The following is a 20395-nucleotide window of genomic DNA, read 5'->3' as shown; positions in this document are numbered from 1 at the left end:
ATTGAGGGAGTGCCCGGAACTGTTGATGAAGCAGGATCGGGTGCCTCCGACGCTTCTGTCCAGCGGACCTCTGAAGTTTGTAGTACCCGAGAAGGAGGACTGGAAATTCCCTCGAAACTCTATCTTCCCGTCGCATGGAGACGTCTGGTTTACAGATGGATCCGAAACCGTGACGGGGACAGGGGCAGGTGTGTATGGTGTGACTTCGGGGACGAGGCTTAGCTTTTCTCTAGGCTGCCACTGTACCATCTTCCAAGCCGAGATCTTTGCGATCATCCGTTGCGGGGAGTTCATTTTAAACTCACCGCTACGCCGGAAGGATATATTTATCTGTACGGACAGCAAGGCAGCAATGGCTGCCTTAAAAGCTGATTCAACGACGTCTGCGCTGGTGCTCAGACACTCCTGTCGCTCACGCGGATGACCAAGGTACGTCTAACTTGGGTTCCAAGGCACTCCGGTGTTAAGGGAAACGAGGATGCGGACAGGTTGGCCCTTCGTGGCTCCAAAGAGAGACCCGTAGGACCCGAACATATTGTGGACCGCCATTGTGGACCGTATCTTCTGGCGAAGATCCGATATTGTTTGGGAGGAGGCCGGAGGCATGCGGAGGTCGCGATGTTTCATTGGCTTCTTTCCAAGAAACAAGTCGAAGTCCCTGATGGAATTATCCAGAAAGGACCTCAGATGTGTGACAGGACTTCTCACAGGTCACTGTCAGATGAGAAGACACATGCACATTCTGGGCTATCACAGGATACGGAGTGTCGCTTGTGTCTGGAACACGAGGAAACTCCGAAACACGTTCTGACACAGTGCCCGGCACTTGCGACAATCAGAAAAGAGCTTTGGGGTAAGAGTGTAATCAACCACTTAGATATTCAAGGTACCCGGCCAAGGAGGCTTTGCGGCTTTGTCAGGGCCACCGTACTGGAGGGGTACTAGCTTGTGATGGGTCACAATGGGCCCGGCTGGCGTTTTACCTGTCTTCTCCGAAGGGAGCCCATCTAACAATATCATCATCATCATCATCATCATCATAACATTGTCGTTTATTTAAAGATGTAAACAAACAAACATCAAAGTCACATCTACGGGGCGCGGTGCAAATAATATGACACTGTCACTTCATATTTATGAAACCAGTGCTAAATTCCTAACCAAAATCAACGCAAACAAAAGGAGAAATGACTCGCTGGCTGGCTGGAATGCCCGAAACTGTTTTCAAAACTGATCACCAGGGTGAGTATCTCTTATCTTGAAACGCCAATAGCTCTATTCAAATATCCAAAATTCAATATAGCGCCCATAAGAAAAATGAAAGTTGATGATGGTAACTAAAAAACAAAATGTTGAACATCAAAAATGATAATGCCCCGTTGTAAAAGGAGGAAATGTGATTATGGTAAAGTGTCTTTTGTTTTCAAATATCTTATCAAATAAATCAATAAAAAAATTTCGTATATCTCCGGAAGCACTAAGAATTTTTAAATTTTTAAAGCGACATTTTAATCGACTTCTAAGTGCTCAATTTTGCCCCAATTTAAACTTTTTTATCTCTTCAAATAACCGAGATTCCCATGGTGAGGCTCGTAAAACGGGCACCCTGTCTGCTAAACCTAGATTGTATCAGACAGTATATTACCCTGGAATACGTTTGAATAAGCAATACCATATATTTCAATCTACGTTATTGAAAGAAAATAGAATGCATATATCAAGACATTATTTATACTCTGAAGGACTTGACGTTAATATCACATATGCCCGGCAGAAACTAGATACTTTTGGCTGCTGTGCAATAAGTATAAAATAGTATTTTAGTTTAAACTGTTTCCACTCATCTAATTTCATGTTTAAATTAAAATTTGTTTTGTTTTGAAAGGTTTATGTTGCACCTAAGTATTATTAGTTAACATAATATTTTTTTGGACGCTATTTTTACATAAATAACTTCCAGAATAACCACAGGAAATTACAAACGTGATATAATAACATCTGCTTACAACGCCATCGCTCATTTTATTGTTCGGGTTTTACTATTTATTTAAATGTTATTCTCTCACCTTTAAAATCTACTTTAGACCAGAAACATCAATTGTAACAAATTCAATTTCTGTAGATTTCACGTCGTTTTATTTTATATTTTGGAAAGTTTTTTCCATTTTGTGCTGATAGTGACGTCAAAGAGTCACCATGCAAAAATCACAAATCACTAAGAAATAATCAGTTTCGGAAAAACCAACCGTTTGATGACTTAATTTCTGCAAAATGTTTCCAAATAAAATGTTTGTGGTATGCCTTTTAAATGAGAATAATTCCGTAGCCCTGCGAGTTCATCAAAAAAGTCATTAAACGTCTATTTTCCAGCATCTAGCTCTACTATTATCTGCATTTGACATTTTTTTTTTAAATTTACACTTGTTTTTTTATTGGTCTAGGTAGGAGTCAAGATAGCCTATGCGAAAACAGTTCTGCAACAAAACTGTTGCTATTCAACAGCCTCCTGGAGTGGAAGAAAATGATGAATTTTGTTAATTATATCACTTATAAAATGAAAAGTCCGAGAGATCAGCGACCAAAAATTGCAAGTACTTTCTAAAACCTGATTATGTAATATTACGTTACATTAGTGGAGTAAATCGTTAGCCTCCACACAGTTAGAATCGTTAGCGTTTGGTAAGAAGGCGGCTTTGATTTAGTAAAAAAATTAGATAACTTGCATCTACTTTCTAAAACCTGAAAATTTATGAGCATTCTTTCTAATTTAAAAAAAGTTTGACAGTAGTCAGTCATGCAGATCTTGTAACCGGACCAGTCAGTAACATCTTAAAATTGTAAAAAATGGTACATGGAAAGAAGGAAATGAAGGAAAAGTGACCCACACCATTGAGGAATTTACTGGAAGAATAGGGGGAGTGGAAAAGACTGTCCAGGATTTACGAAGGGAAGTTGACAAACTGCAAGAAAAGTCCTTAAAGCCAATTTTAGTCGCCAGTACTAATGTTTTCTACAAAATCAAACCTCCAGTTTACGATGGTAATATGTGGTGATGGTGTACGATGGTAGATTTACAAGAAGCAGTTCGAGGCTGCCGCAGAGGCAAAAAACTGGACATCGAGTGACAAAGCCACAGCCTTAGTTTTGTCACTCCGAGAAGAAACCCTGGAGGCTTTGCAGACCTTGGGTGAAAGCCTTTTTAAAAACTACGAAGATTTGATTCAACATCTGGAGATGAGATTTGGGAACAAGCACCTGGAGCAAGTGTACGAGGCTCAGCTATCGAGTAGAACTCAAAGAAGCCAGGAAACTTTGCAGCAATATGAAGCAGGTATTGCCCGTTTAGTTTATCTGGCTTATCCAACTGCCTCTCAAGACGTTAGGGAGCCAAGGGCGGTCCATGCCTTTGTAAGGGTCTTGTGATACGGAGCAAGCACTCCAACTAGCCAGATGTCAAACTTTACATGATGCCCTTGCCTACGCCTTGGAGTTTGAAGTTGTGCAGCAAGTATCACGAGGACACTCACGAGTGCGTCAAGTAAGGAGCCGAACACCAGAATTCAGAAACCGATATTCCAATCCAGATTGTTCAAGTTCCCAACCAGATGTGAAGCAACAATTAAAAGCGTTTCGAAAGGAAATAATGGAAATGCTGGAAAGAGGAAGGCAAAATAATCAAAATGTTCGAACAAACTCGTTCACATAAACCTTGGATCGCTGGAACTGCGGGGAAAGGGAGCCTATTAAACCACAGTACCCCAAACCCAGAACGTTAGAGAACCAGGAAAACTAAGAGTAGGCAGTTTTTTGGGGCTAAAACTGGCTAGGCAACACTGTCAAGCCCCACCAACGATCATCAAAGTAGCCCGACAATACCAGCTTGATAGTGACCAGCAAGGTTTGGACATTGGGCCCTGTTACACTATCGTAAGGCCGGATATATTAATTATAAAAACATAATAACGTCAAAAATAAGTATTGAAAAATAGTTCTTTACCTAACAAGTACGACTTTTTCCACGAGGTGCAAGCAGTAAATGAACGGGATAATTGACTAGTTATAGGACGAAATTTAATAAAATCAATTATTATCGCACTAGTGTGGTAAAATCACTCATTATGTAACTCAAAATGAGTTATGTAATGAGTCATTATCATGCAAGACGTACATAAAATTGTCTACATTATTTCTATAGTTATAACTTTTCACCACTTTATTTAATAGAATCGGGATTTGCTTGCATAAAAATTCCAAAAACCCAATCCAGCTTTACAACTTTCTTAAAATTCGATTATCAAAAAATTGTCTCAGTCCGCACTTTTACGACTGTGCAATTTACAAGGATTTTGTTTCTCATCTCTTCTCTAACTTAACGAATCTGAAAGGAACCATAACTGCCAAATGCGATAAGAATTTAGCTTCAGCGAAGTGTAAAAAAAATAGGAAGGATTTTCGAGAGGTTTAATGGATTTTCTCAATTGTACAGGAGCCTCATTTGCACCAATTTCCTCGTACATTTCGAGGCTTATTAAATTACGTTTATTACAAGCCAGTTTGCCGATTTTCAACTGTTCCAGATACAATTAAAACCAAACCGGGTATATTAGCTTTCCAGTTATAAAAAGAAAGAATTATTTTTATCTGGTTAATGCGGTGTCCGACTAAAGGTTTTACTGGTAGTTTTTCTGTTGTTAAAAGTGTCAACATTTAAACTAACTAATTAATAATTAACTTGAAAATGTGATTTTTCCATAAGTTTAGTTTGCGTGTTTTAGTTTATCTGTTCCAATCGAATTAATATACTGTCAGAGTTAATTGCAGCTAACAGACTTTGTTACAATATTTTAACTTTATTGTTGATTAAACTGCTAAGCGACTTTTAAGGTAGTCGAAAACAAACAAAGAATCAGGTGAAATGTACAATCTATATTTACAAATTTACAGATTTGAATGAAAGCTATACCGAAGTACACTTTGACAAAATTTGAAAGATGAAGGCTTGAATTTACAACTTAAAATCGTCTAAACACAGTTCTAGGGCTGTTGCTTACTCTTAACTCTAGACATACCAAATTTACTGGAGCCGGATGTAAATCGGGATGTAGCGCTTCAGCTCGATCCTCCAGGCCAATGTCGGTTGTTGTTGAGTACCTAAACAGATATCAAAAGAAGCAGACAGGACCAAAATAATAAAATTCACTATGACTTTGACTAGGTTATGAGTAGTAAGTAGTAAAAAAGTCCCACTTTTGATAGTTATTATAAGGATTAACCGAGCTAAAGTTAGTCACTTAAATAACCCAAAAGCAATAGCTACTGAACTAGGGATACCATCAAGTTCAGTTTTTAGTTGCTTCACTCATCAAAATGAAAATAAACTAACCACAATGCTACCACACTATTGTTGGTTCAGTTCGTGGTAGCTGTTAGCTACTTCAGTTACCCAGCAGGTAAATCAAGTGGTGACTGCAGTATTCGTTCACTTTAACTTCTAGTCTGGAACAACCTTATCAGCTACAGCGTAGGTCTGTCCAGGTCAATAAACTGTCCCACACCGAGTCCAAAATGAGTCTCACACTGATAACTCTAATACGAGTCAGGTAATGACCACAACCAGGGGCCCGTCAGGTAAACATAACCTTAAATACCCAAGTTAACACATGTAAGAAAAATTACCTTTTTATTTACAAAAAAAGACGAAAAACCACAAACGCCTCGTCACTTCCAACTGCTAGAATACGACCACCCTTAAATAAAACCAACATTAAACGCTGGATTGCTTTTAGCAAGTTAAAGCCACCATCCATTTACCAAAATGGTAGAAATAACCACACACGCGCGACACAAAAACGAGCACCAAATTCGTTGGTCCCGCTCAAAAAGGGCTGGGCAGATGAAAAATTAGCCTTTTATCTTCATTTTCCACCGCATTTCCGATAAACTGCATTAACAGACGGACCATCCGACAAGAAAGACATTAGACAACCAAGTGTCACCACCATGAAGGTATAAAGGAGCTATAGACGGATCGGTCAAAGTTAAATCCGAGTTACGGTAACGGGCAACGTCAAAAGTTACCGTAACAACTTGCATTCAAAACTGGCATGTACATCTCAAAAAAGACTATTTTAGAAACTACTTATCAAAATTTCTGGTAAAATTGGTAAGAGTATTTGTAAAAGAAATTCGGAAAAATCCTCGCCTTAAAACAGCTGATTGAAGTTCTGATTTTTGTTACGTCATACGTTGCCAGACAGCTAGTAAAAAATGGCCCAATAAAGGATTAGTCTTTATCATTCGGTTTATGACAGTACAACAAACAATTTTTACGAAACTATAATTTCTACGAAAACAAGTAATTTTTGTGAATCCCTCATTTGTAAAATCTCCCATATGAGGAGCGGTATTTTCGAAAACTTACAGAGATAACACAAATTTTTCATACATTTTTTCTGAAATTTAACACCAGTCACAAACTCCGTAGAGAGAAAAGTACTTTTTCAGGTCATACAGGGATATTGGTTAATTTCCTCACAGTTTAGGGAGGGGATAAGTAGGGAATTGCCACCAGTTGAACGAATATAGAATCCTAGACTTTCCGCCACTGTGCGATATGAAATAGACCAATTACAGGTAATCTTGAACGTAAACAAGGGTGAATAAGATGTCCATATCGCACAAGACCAAAAATTTGCCAATCGGGCGAGAGCGATATGGACAATTCGCCCGAGTTTTACAGGCTATTTTTTCTACGACTAATTGGAATTACTTTACCGGTGTCCCGGATTGTCACCGAGCGACAGCTGTTTAACTTCGTCTTTTAGATTGAGGTGTTAAATGGATTTGATTCATTGTAAAAAGTTTGTATCATTTGCTTTCTCATATAATGAAGTAGATGTATTTATTTTTTAATTGAACACTAACTGAAACTTGAACGACTTTTTCATTGCCTCAAAACATAAGCCAGAATGTAATGTTTTCATGCCAATTGTCAGTGAGGATGACAATCAAAAGAATTATTTTGTTTACGTTCAAGATTAGCTGTAATTGGTCTATTTCATATCGCACGCTGAAGATTGCCTATGATTGGTCTATTTCATATCGCACTGTTGCGGAAAGTCTAGGATTCTATATTCGTTCAACCGGTGGCAATTGCCTACTTATCCGTTCTCTAAACTGTTAAGGAATTAACCAATATCCATGTAGGAGTAGAAAACATAATGTTTAAATCGTTGCTAAGCGTTGAATAATTAACTAATAATAGGGCGAAATTTAATAAAATCTATTGGTTATAGTTTTATCACTGTTTTAAACACAAATAAACAAAAACTAATTAACTTGAGTTTTAAGCAAATGATTATCCTTACCACGTGCACGCAGCATGCTAACGACAGTATAATATCAACAAATTTGCTGAGTAATTAACTGCTCACCGAGGTATAAAGATAAGAAGGCGGTTTGGGGATTTTCCTTTCTGGATTTGCTTCAAGGAACCGCTTTTTACACCTACTAAAATGTTATTTACCGTATTATCATTATCAGATCATTCCTTTAACGCACGCCATCCCCTTTGCGCTTTCCATATCTGTTGAATATAAATTAATACCGATATAATATAAAGATATTATACAACTTAATGGTTTGTTAGAGTTCAACAATAATATGTAATATATTTTCAATATCAGTTTTATTACAAAGGGATTTTAGCACTACTGCTAAGTAAGTGATGTAGCTCATATACTGAATAATGAAGGTTTTGTTTATTGCTTGTCAAGAGATGAAGTTTTGATTACCCTGTACCTCTGAGTTCTTAAGAGACTCGGTAATATTATCGGATTTAAAAGACATTTTACGTAAACTACGGCAATTGCAGATCATTTATCCTAATTTTAGATATACGCTCTTGGAAAAAGTAGAAATATTTTAGGGTAAAATTTGTGTAAAGTTTAAAATCGACTGTAGAAAGTAGATACGTTTTTGTCAGATAATTTTTAACAAAAAAATAAATTGGTAAAATTTAAGTAGCGCTGAATTATTAGAAAATTTGCAAAGGCTTTTGTGATTTAATTTACAGAGACCCTTTTTACAGCTAATGAAGGCTGACACACTGTTCCCGTCTAAATTATGAGGGATATTGTCAGTCTTCTATAAAATACTGTCCCTCTCCTTTATATATTCTCACTACCTGAATATGCGGATATATGGGTACATATTGTTCTAAAAATAGCTGGAGTGGATAGCTGCGTTTAGGGGTCACAAGTTAGTATTAAAAAAATTCACTGTGAGATATTTTGAAAGGATCATAAGTTTACGGTTAAGGAATAAAAATATTGCGAGTGTTTCTCAAAAAACAGCTCCTCCAAACATTTCGCGGAGACAAATATTATACTGTGTGTCTAGAATATGGAGATCTTGGAAACGGTTAGAGCAATGAGTAAAAAGAACAAGTATCAGGAGGTAACAATAATACAAATTATAACCCGTTTGTGCATTAAGCGAGGGGGAAGGAAGTCCACCATCTTTGATTGCGCATTCGCCTACTGCGCAGTTGAATTGACGCAAAGTCATTGAAAGTTTGGAGTTTCAAACCAGCAAAAATTTGTTGTTTGTATTTGTTGTAGTATAGTGTTAGTTTGTTTTGTTTGTTTGTGGTTCTTTAACAGTTGAGTTTTGCAAATTTAAATTAAGTTGTACAGTGGACAAGATTAAATTTAGATTTTCAAGTTGACGGCCGCCATATTACTCCCCCCCCCCCTTGTTTCTGTCACCCACTTTGTTTGCTATTGCTCCTTCCTGCTATGTTTACATTTTTTTTATTCATTGGGTTAGAGCTACAGATTTGGTTAAATGGGAGAAAAGTTGCGAAATCACGGCCTTAATTAAATGACATTTAGAAAACATCGAAATATTTTTTGGTTTTTGAGATATTTTGAAAAAAGTGAATTTTTTGAGTTTACATTTTATTTTTTTGTGACGGTAATAGTGGACCTAGAAAAGAACTAATGACACTTCTTCACAGCAACTTTTAAAGCTCTTTAAAGTGGCATCAGATTTTCATTCCGACGTTTCGTCTTTGCGGAACCATCATCATCCTAATTTTTTTAAATGCGGTCATTGTTTTTCAATATCAAATTCTGAAAGCCCTTTTTATTCCAAATTGAATGATGTATGACACTTTATGGTTTATGCGTTTGACTCTGTTTTTTTTACCTTAATAAAGAAATGTCCTATTATGGATCTGTAAATAATTTTTTGTTATTTTTTTTTTTGATTGTTATTATTAATTTCTACTTAAAAATAAGAAACAAAAACAGTTTTCTACAATTCTAAAAAGAAAAAAAGTAAAAATTAAAAAAGTAAAGTTTCATACATTATTGGATTCGGAATAAAAAGGGCTTTTGGGGGGCAAGTTGATGATGGTTTTGCAAAAACAAAACGTAAAAGAGGTTTCAAAGTTGCTGTCGAACAGTGTCATTAGGTTTGGTCTAGGTCCAATATTTAATATAACGTCACAAAAAAATAAAACGTAAAACCCAAAAATAAACAAAATATCTCAAAAACCGAAGAAAAGTCTTTTTTGAGTGTTTTCTGAATGTCATTTTATTAAGGTCATGATTACGCAACTTTTCTCCCTTTTAACCAAATCTGCATCTCTAACCGTTTTCAGGATCCTCCTCCTTATCCTGGACACACTGTATACACACTTAGAAAACATGTAATGCATTTGCAAAATATACTCATGATGTCTTCAGGCAAGTGTACGTGACTGAAAGTTTACAAAACGTTTTGTGGCGTAATAGAAACACACACAGAAGCTGGGGGCAATCTGTACAGTTACAAAGTGTATTTAAATTATGTTGGGTTATTAGTTCACTAGCAAATTTAAGGCTAACCAAAGCAGAAGAAGCATTTTAATAATGATTGATAAAGAAAGAAAAGCGGCAGTTCTCGATTGTCGAGAAAATTTTCCCGTTCTCGCATGACTTGCCGTGTCGGCTTTGCCTCCCACGGAAAACTGTCACACACGCACGAGAAATTTTTTTTATTTTTAACCAGGTATGTAATAACGTTATTTCTTATGTGTAAACCAAGTGGAAAGATGAAAATGACCTGCTTTTACTTTCCAACCGGGTGAATGCCAATATGCGTTTTGTCATATCTGGGCTTACTTTTTATAGTTAAGAGACTGAAAAGAAAGAAAAAAAAGAAGAAAACAAGAGAAGAAAATATTGAAGATTGTAAACAAATCACCAGTCGTTTATTATGGTTAAAGTCATAACTACTCGTATATCTATACTACCTTATTGTTAGAGACTATTAGCTATCAATATTTCAACTGAATGATTTATTAAAAGTTCGATGAGATTTTGATAAATGGTTGAAAATAAAATAGTATTCAAACCACGGTAGAAAGTTTAATTTCTGTCTCGAGATAAACTACCTAATTTCTCGACAGAAATCAAACACTTTCCACCTGAGTATGTAATATACTATTTTCTCAACAACTATTAAAGGTTAATGTAGCAAAAGTGGATATTTATGGAAAAGTTTAAATGGATTCAGCAGATTTCCTACATTTTGAGAGTTTTACTATAAATTTGTGATGATTATTTAACAGTTGGTAGGTTTACAACTACTCTTTAACGTCATACAGTTATCAATAAATAGTTTTGCCTTAAGAAAAGCACAAATAAACCAATTCTGCTGTAGAATCGCTTTTATTTATTGAGGTGATCTTGTACAGTAAGTAAGTACACCACTAATACAAGTTCCTCATCTTTTGGTGATTTTGTTAGGATTTTTCAGCTCAGATATAGGATTTTTTTTTACTTTTTAACCAAGTAAGACAAATGTATCTCAAGCCCTGTACCCGGTGGCCTAATTTGTCTGTTTTTTATATGAAAACTCCCAAAACCATTAAAAATTTAAAAATCAAAAACCCGTTGTTGGGGTATTTTTTCAAGTTGAGTTCGATGCGACAAAATTAACTACCTTTGTAGTTTGGAGCCACGGTGAAGACGAACTGCATCAATTCTTGGTACATCTAAACTCCATAAATCCAAAAATTCAATTTACTATGGAGACCGAAAAAGAAGGACGTCTACCTTTCCTGGATGTAATGGTGATAAGGAAACCTCATGGAACCCTGGCTCACCCAGTGAATTAAAAACCAACACACACACGGACCGTTACCTCAATAGTGGATCCAATCATCACCCCAGTTAAAAAATAGAAGTGATCAAAACCCTATCGGAGCAGGCAAGAAGTATTTGCGAACCATCAGACTTAGAAAAGGAGCTTAAACATCTAGAAAGGGCTTTCGGATGGAACGGATACAGTAGGCAACAATTCAACAGAGCCACTCGCCCAAGAAACATCGAACTACGTAGACAACAAACGGGGGATGTTGAAGAGAAAGTTACCTTAGAGAAGGCTTACCATACATACACAAGGTCACGGATAGGATTGGTATGAATTTAGAGAAGCACAAGGTCAAGACGGTCTTTAAGTCAACCCGCACGATACAACAGAGTCTCAGATCGGCAAAGGACAAACGGAATCCTATATCGGCTTCCGGAGTTTACAGGATCTCGTGCAGTTGTGGATCCTTATACAGTGTGGAACAGCCAAATGGAATAAATTCGATAACGAATAAATGAGAGCGTGTTGGGAAAAACGCTTGGATACGTCGATTGGTATTTTTAGATGCGCATTTAAAAAAAATAAATAAAATTATATAGGGTGTGTCATGTGACAGTGGCCGATACCAACTTTCTTATTTTAAATACAACCCCCTGTATATTATTAGTTTTTTGGATTCTTCAGAAAATTCTAGACATAATTCATGTACAATGTCCCATACCTATCTTCAACTGTTTCGGAAATATTAAATGTTTTCAGATGTATTACAAAAATTAACATTAAAAAAAGAAAATTATTTTATTTCACAAATAATGTAAAAAAAACAAAAAAACATTAATTTCAATGTAAGAGATGTTCAAAATGTTTGCGAAAATAAGTATTGAGTGTAATGTAGCGAATTTGTGAAATAAAATAATTTTCTTTTTTTAATGTTAATTTTTGTAATACATCTGAAAACATTTAATATTTCCGAAACAGTTGAAGATAGGTATGGGACATTGTACATGAATTATGTTTAGAATTTTCTGAAGAATCCAAAAAACTAATAATATACAGGGGGTTGTATTTAAAATAAGAAAGTTGGTATCGGCCACTGTCACATGACACACCCTATATAATTTTATTTATTTTTTTTAAATGCGCATCTAAAAATACCAATCGACGTGTCCAAGCGTTTTTCCCAACACGCTCTCATTTATTCGTTATCGAATTTATTCCATTTGGCTGTTCCACACTGTATATTGGAACGACTAAACGTCGGGTCAACACGAGAATAGCAGAGCACAAGAGTAGTTGCAGAATGGGACAGACCGAAAAATCAACGGTGGCAGAACATGCACTTTCCAGAGGGCACACGATATTCGTTTTGAAGAGGTGGAGGTTTTGGATCGATCACAACGTTACTATTCTAGATTAACTAGAGAAGCCATGGAGTTCTTTAAGCACGAGAACATCATCAACAGAAAGGAAGAGATCACCTTGTTAAATCCGGAGTGAAAACGAACCTTATGCGCATGTGCAGCTCCCTACCAGTATAAAGACGCCTTTGATAATGTCCGCCGCAGATGTGGACGAAACGTCAAGAAGAAATTCCATTGGACCACTGCTTATAAGCCCGGATAACTTTCATATTTCAGTTTTGACCGGCCGTCAAGCCTTCATAGTCTGGTATCTTCATTGTAAATATAACACTGCTTCCTACCGTGTCTACTCCACGACAACAATGGTTATCGGGAAAACGCCATGCATAAGAAAATCCAGCATTCCAATGATCGTTTAATGAGTTTCCTATATGAAGGTGTACTGAATTGACGTTTTCATGTTATTCCTATTAATTCCTTCCGAAACCTCTTGACCAGATGATGCAGTCTGCCTGGATTATTCATCATCTGTTCCTATGGTATGTCTGGTCATCTGGTCATCATATCATCGTATGCAATCGTGATTGGCTTAATGTAACGCCTTTTCCATGTTGCGATCCTGCACCATTTACTAAACGCTTTCTAATATCTTGAAGTTATTGGATAAGCAGCAAAGACAAGCACTCGGCTGGTGCTTATTTCAGAACATCATTTCCAGATTTTACATTAAACATTCATAGTTCTTGATCTCTCGTTTAAGGCCTGCAAAGCCTCCAGGATTTCTTTTCGAAGTGATAGAATTAAAGACGTGGTTTTCTCATTCATTGTTAAATTTTTTGACTCAGTAGCAGCTTCAAATTGTTTTTTGTAAAACTACTTTTAGTTTACGTATTTTTAGTTTATGTATGTAACTCGCTAAATTTTTCTAGGACTCTGAGTGGCTTCTCTACCCTGATTATTCTCTACTATATTTTTTTTTCTAAGGTTTTTATCTGATTTTCCATCTCGCTTTTTAGTACATTAATTACACAATCCAGTTCTTATTTTCCGTTATCGTCTTTTCCTTGTTCTGGGGTTTTTCTGTCTTGATGAATCTTCAATACGGTAGGTTAGACGGTTACGAAAAGGTAATATTGTCACGCTTAAATTGTAAAGCCCTTTTGGCCCAACAAGTTAAACGAGACCCGCGTTTATTACTTTGATAAACGCCTATACGGAGATCTTGTTTCAGAGGTAGAATCAAACCTTGGTAGAAAACTATACTTTAATAACTAAATAGCAGTTAAAACTAAATGACAAAATGGTTGGTTTATCAACTATTTGAATCGTAATAAAACCTTCAAACATAATTCCCAAAAGTAACACTTTAAACAATACCTTTTACGTGCACAAAATATTACAATAATAATTCCATATTTACGTTAAACAATGATAAGAGCAGCTTTCTGGAGTTTGGCACTCGCCTTTTTTATAATTCAAGAAATGGTTTACTATTCAATTAATTTACGAACCCAATGTGGATTGCAGAATTCGGGACGACTACATCATGGTGTTATGAGGCGGAGTCTCCGACCGTCTCTCTTACGAACGCATGTCGAGCTAGCCCGCTTCCTCTTTCTGTATAGCAGTAGCGGTGATTTGTGATCGCTAAAAATGGCGATGGCACCATGCACTATGTGCATTTTGACTGTAACCTTGCCTCGCGCATTTTATTATTTTGCCATCTCTGAATATCTACTTTAATTCAATGAATTTATACTTTTAAATAATAAGTCCATCTTTTAAATTAATGGATTTTCCATTCGTGACAGTATCATATAGAATAGTTTTTAAAATTTTATTAAGTATGTGGTTATGATCTATCTTTCTGGAAATGGTAAGTATGACAACTTTCTTATTTTAAATGGGACACACTGTATGCTTTTGGATTTGCGGAAGCCTCATAAAACCTTTTTCGCTCACAAACAGCTCAACCACGACCTTCCCATCTACAGGGTGTTACAAATTCCTGTCTAAGTATGGGGATCTCGAAAACGGTAAGGGATACAGAGTTGGTTAAATGAAGGCAAAGTGGCTTAATTTGGAGTTTAATCTTATGCCGTTTTAACATTTAAAAAAATTCTATTATTTCCGGAAATATCCGAAAAAAAACGAAATTTAGGAAAAACGTTTTTTTTATTGTAAGCTTATTTGATGAGATAATTTAAATTTATTGACACTTTGTCATTGCAACTTTTTTTCCTCTAAAACCTGACATCTTCACATTTGAAATCCGACGTTTCGGTTTTTGCCAGCCTGGGACAAAACACCTTTTAATAATTTCATTTCGTGCATTTTTAAGGTGTTTTTTAAAGTATTTTACGTCATTTGGGGGTTATTTATTTCATTAAGCAGTTTTTTCTATTTTTGCTTTTGAAGAAATGGGGTTCATGACGTGGTTTGCAGGTTTTTCTGCTTTTTACAAGTAAAATTTATCTTCAAACATCTTTTATGTCTTTATATGCTCTACAAAGCAGGAGCAGGACAAAGTATAGCTTCGTATTCAAAGTATTTCAAAGTATTTGCAAAGTACTGTTCTTTACATGGCAATTTCTTATTGTCTTATCTATTCGTCAATAATTGAGTACGTCATACTGGCGGTAATTTTAAAAAATATAGCTTTTCAATACAGTTTCTCTGGATTTAAAGTGACTTTGAAAATTAAAAAAACACCAGTTTTATTTAAATATAAATTGAAAGAAAATCATGTCTAAATGGAATGAATGAAATCAACAAAGCAGTGAGTTGGAAAAGGACTAATACCAAATTCCTAAAATATATTATTATATTATGTTCATTCGTGCTATTCAGCTGCAAATAGAATCTATTTATGTTCCCTCAAGCAAGTAGTAATTAACGGCTTAACGAAATAAGTAGATCTTCCTCAAACAAGGTAATACTACATTTTGCTTCTGTAAAATGTCAGCCTCAGTCAACCACAATCCATGTCATTACGTGTTTGATAAAACTCGATTCGTGGAATTTGAATGTCAACTGTGAATCAAAGCTTAACCCAAAGTCTGTAATTTCCATGATCCTATTCAATTTCATTCCATTAATTTTCGATTAATTTATCGTCCCTGCTTATTTTCATTAAACCTAAGAACTCTCAACTAGCTTAATATCCCGTAGTGCTATTAGTAATATTATTGGCTTAGCAGTTTTCAAGTTAATAATTAATCCTGAAAACATGGTATTCCTAGTAAAGAAATATTACAGTCATTAGTGTGTCAATATTTCGAGAAACCGCTGAGTAATAACTTTGATTTATGGGTAATGGGTGTTATTAAACAGTTGTAGAAAAGAGAAAAATATTGTTCCGAAGTACTAAACAGGAGTGATATTTTTAGTATTGATTTTGTAGTACTAAACCAAAAATTGTGCCATTTTCCTAACGATATATGACTAAAATATTGAGACATTGGAATGTTCCAAAATGACAATAAATCAACCAATTTTTGGACAATCCGTATTTAAACAGTTTTGAAATTGGTAAAGTTTTTTAAAACTACAAAACTTAGTGGATCAATCCTTGACCGATAGAAACATACATGTCTATAGAGACAGTTAAAGCCAGAAATCACTTTGTGCAAAAATAGAGAAGTTTTAAGTTACAGTCAATTTTCTTGTGCGAACAATTTGAAATTTACTCATTGTTTCTGGACACCTTGTAAATTCCTATCAAACATAGGGCTTATCCTGAGAAATACTCAGATTATGTAACAGATAATGTTGAACGCATAACGACATTTTTTGAATGACAGATATAAACCTGCTGAAATGGGTTAATACAAGATGGAACATGTTACATCCTATTTCTGACATTTTCCGACCTAATAACCTAAACAACAAGTAACTATGTTAAAAAAATTATTGCTAAAGTGACTGTAACTTAAAACTTCTTTTTTTGTACAGGGTGTTTCAGTAAGCCCTGCAAGCGGCTGTTTCTCGGAAACTACACATAGTAGGGCTTCGGAAAAAAATGTCTAGTAAATGTGGGCACAAAAAAATGCTGGAAATGAATACAGTAAAGTATTTTTGGCCAATTCCGCAAAAAGGTGAAGCAGAGAACAAGTATGATGACGGGGCGACACGTGTTTTTGCTTTTTGGCTTCATCAGCCATGTATGAAAGGAGGTTTAAAAACCAACTGACAGACTAATAGTGAAGCGTATACAGTTGTAACCTGGAAAAGGAGGGGCAAAAATAAACATGGATGTTTGTTTTTGTCGGGTGACGGTAAAACCAAGCGTTGCGAGTGATCCTATCCAAGGAAATGCGAAACATGGAAAAGTGTTTACGCGGATGTAATGAATTACAGGAAAGTGTTTATTGGGCAATTCCGCAAAAAGGTGAAGCAGAAGCTGTACTTTATTACATCCGCGTAAACACTCTTCCATGTTTTGCCCCTTGGTAGGATCACTCGTGCCACCATGCAGAAGCGAGATGTTGTCCACGATATGTGGATCCTCTTGCGGAAATCACAATTGTGTAGCTGCAGGCCGTTTGTGATAACCATGTTTGTTTTTGTCCTATCCTTCTTCCTCTCTGGTCACCTTTTTGCGGAAATGCTCAATAAACCCTGTAATTCATTACATCCGCGTAAATACTGCAAATAATTTTTAGTTTTCTAAATCCACCGCAAGATATAATAAACCGCTAAAATATAATGTTTTGATGTCAACTGTCAGTGAGGATGACAATGAGAATAATTATTTTGTTTACATTCAAGATTAGCTGTAATTACTCTATTTCATATCGCACGGTGAAGATTGTCTGTGATTGGTATATTTCATATCGCACGCTGAAAATTGCCTGTGATTGGTCAATTTCATATCGCACAGTTGCAGAAAGTCTAGGATTCTGTATTCGTTCAACTGTCAGTGAGGATGACAATGAGAATAATTATTTTGTTTACATTCAAGATTAGCTGTAATTACTCTATTTCATATCGCACGGTGAAGATTGTCTGTGATTGGTGTATTTCATATCGCACGCTGAAAATTGCCTGTGATTGGTCAATTTCATATCGCACAGTTGCAGAAAGTCTAGGATTCTGTATTCGTTCAACTGTCAGTGAGGATGACAATGAGAATAATTATTTTGTTTACATTCAAGATTAGCTGTAATTACTCTATTTCATATCGCACGGTGAAGATTGTCTGTGATTGGTATATTTCATATCGCACGCTGAAAATTGCCTGTGATTGGTCAATTTCATATCGCACAGTTGCAGAAAGTCTAGGATTCTGTATTCGTTTAACCGTTGGCAGTTGCCTACTTATCCGTTCTCTAAACTATTAAGGAATGAACCAGTATCCCTGTAGGAGTAAAACAAAATTCATTTCTGGTTGGGCAAACAATATTTCTGATATATCAAACTATTTAAAAATACTGTTAGTTTTCAATAATGTTATATTGTGGCTAATACAACTTTTGGGACAAATTTATAGTCAATACCTTAATATCCTTATAATATCCTTTCTGTCAGTGTCTAAATTCACATTTAGTCATAAAAAATATTATCAGTTTATATATTTCATAAACAACACAAAGGTAATTAACTAGGTTATTGCGGCTAATGCACCGCCAGCAGGTCACCGGGCAACCAGGTACCAAACGCAGCGTCAGCAGGAAAATCACCAAACCTTCGAATGTGGAGCACAGAACAATATTGGTCAGCACTTATTATTTTCATTTGTTTATAACGTTTGTAAATGTGTATAAATAGTTGTTAATTGTTAAATAAAAATCAGTATTAATCCAACAGCGGTTCTTACTCAACCTTCCAACCTAAACTACTATAAACTACCAAGTATCCTGAGCAATCTTCCTGAATTCCATTACAGGAATTTACATTGGTCCTTCGAGCCGGATCCTTCGAGCAAAAAACCTTCAAAAAACCAACTGATTAGAATTCTCTCAAGCCTGTGCGGTGCCCAAGTATACCTTGGGTGGGAGTAGTTCTTCTCAGTTAATTCCCTTTACAAAAAAAAAAAAAACACACATACCTTCCTTCCTGCTGTAACAAGTGCCTTGTCTGGTTGCAGCATTCCAAACTGATTAGAATTCTATCAAGCCTGTGCGGTGCCTAAGAATACCTTGGGTGGTAGTGGTTCTTTTCAGTTATTCCTTTGTATAGCAGGTGCACTGTCTGGTTATACAGTTCTTGACCAAATCATACCATCCCCACCCAAACAAAGAAATCGGTTGAGATACCAACAAACCACAAACAACAAACCCAAACAAAGAAATCGGTTGAGATACCACCAAACAACAAATAACAAACCCAAACAAAGAAATCGGTTGAGATACCAGCAAACCACAAACAACAAACAACAAACCCAAACAAAGAAATCGGTTGAGATACCAACAAACAACAAACCCAAACAAAGAAATCGGTTGAGATACCAGCAAACAACAAACAACAAGCAACAAACAACAAACCCAAACAAAGAAATCGGTTGAGATACCAGCAAACAACAAACAACAAACAACAAACCCAAACAAAGAAATCGGTTGATATACCAGCAAACAACAAACAACAAACAATAAACCCAAACAAAGAAATCGGTTGAGATACCAGCAAACAACAAACAACAAACAACAAACCCAAACAAAGAAATCGGTTGAGATACCAGCAAACAACAAACAACAAACAAAAAAAAACACCTACTAAAATCATAAGAAGAAGCCAGGACATACAAACCTAGAAGAATGGAAGAAGCCAACGAAATCGCCAAGGCACAAGAGACCTTGGGTAAAAAAATAAAAACCCTATTTACCAATTACAAAAAAGACGCCCACGAGAGGAAAAATTTGGGAAAGCATTGAAGAAAACCATAAACAGCTTATAAAGCTTGACGTTCCGACGCATCCGTATTTCACAACCAGTTATTTTTGTCAACTACAAGAGCTACTCCAAGAAATTACCAAACATATTTCCGATTCCAAACAAAAGTTTCTTCAGGCAGCCAAACCACTTGCACAACAAGAAGCCTTATATCATAATCCGAACCAGCGTCAAGCACCGAAAAATCGTTTAAAAGAAGAAGAGGTCCGAGTAAACCAGATGAGTCAAACTTTAAGAGACATCTCAACGGAACTAATCAATGAGCAGTCTCGAAGCCGATATCAGTTCCTACTAGAGAAGTTATCCAAGCAATGGAACGTTATCTCTGAAATATACATCGAGCTTCAAGTTCAGGAAATTGACCATACCATCAAGAATCCCATACAAGACCTTGAAAAGCAGTACGAAGAAACAGTACAAAACCTACAAGACAAGATTCAAGGAGTACAACAAACTGTGAGACAATGCAATATAGTCTTACCTCAAATCAAATTGCCAAATTTTGATGGCCTATACGAAGAATGGGTCACATTTCGAGATATTTTCATCAAAGTGGTTCATGAAAATCCAACAATTACAACAATTGAGAAAATGCAGTATCTTAAAACGCATGTCAGAGGGGAAGCTGGAAGACTGATCCAGCACTTGTCCATAGCAGAAACCAACTATAATCCTGCTTGGAATATTCTCAATGACAGATACAGCAATGATAGACTCATAGTCTCCAAACTAATAGATAGGATCTTAGATCTTCCAACCTAAACTACTATAAACTACCAAGTATCCTGAGCATTCTTCCTGAATTCCATTACAGGAATTTACAGTCAGCAACAAAACATTGCTTTCAAACGGCCAAAAGCACTCTCTACCACCATTCTTCCTCTGCTTAAATCCACATTAAAAGACTCTTCCTCTGGTGTAACATTACCTTTAAATTGCTTTATGAGTCAACTTAGTAAGAAACATTTATAAGCTGACATTATATGATAATGTCCCGTATA

General features: G+C 36.0%; 1 protein-coding gene and 1 long non-coding RNA gene across 2 annotated transcripts in view; one reads left to right on the top strand and one right to left on the bottom strand.

Annotated features, from left to right (window-relative positions):
* The window catches only part of LOC145731918 (trissin receptor-like), a 394457-nt gene that overhangs the window by 92971 nt on the left and 281091 nt on the right, over positions 1-20395 (top strand). The window lies entirely within an intron of this gene.
* On the bottom strand, positions 4987-6720 carry LOC145733974 (uncharacterized). The gene is made up of 3 exons (XR_014179315.1): positions 5812-6720; positions 5384-5747; positions 4987-5151 (listed from the first exon to the last, which is right to left on the bottom strand). It is a non-coding gene; the product is annotated as an uncharacterized LOC145733974 (long non-coding RNA).

This window comes from Ips typographus, linkage group LG1 (assembly GCF_016097725.1).
Source record: "Ips typographus isolate SLU linkage group LG1, UJ_Ityp_2.0, whole genome shotgun sequence".
In the NCBI taxonomy this organism is placed as follows: Eukaryota; Metazoa; Arthropoda; class Insecta; order Coleoptera; family Curculionidae; genus Ips; species Ips typographus.
The sequence above is the reverse complement of the archived record's forward strand: the minus strand, read 5'-3'. Positions and strand labels throughout refer to the sequence as shown.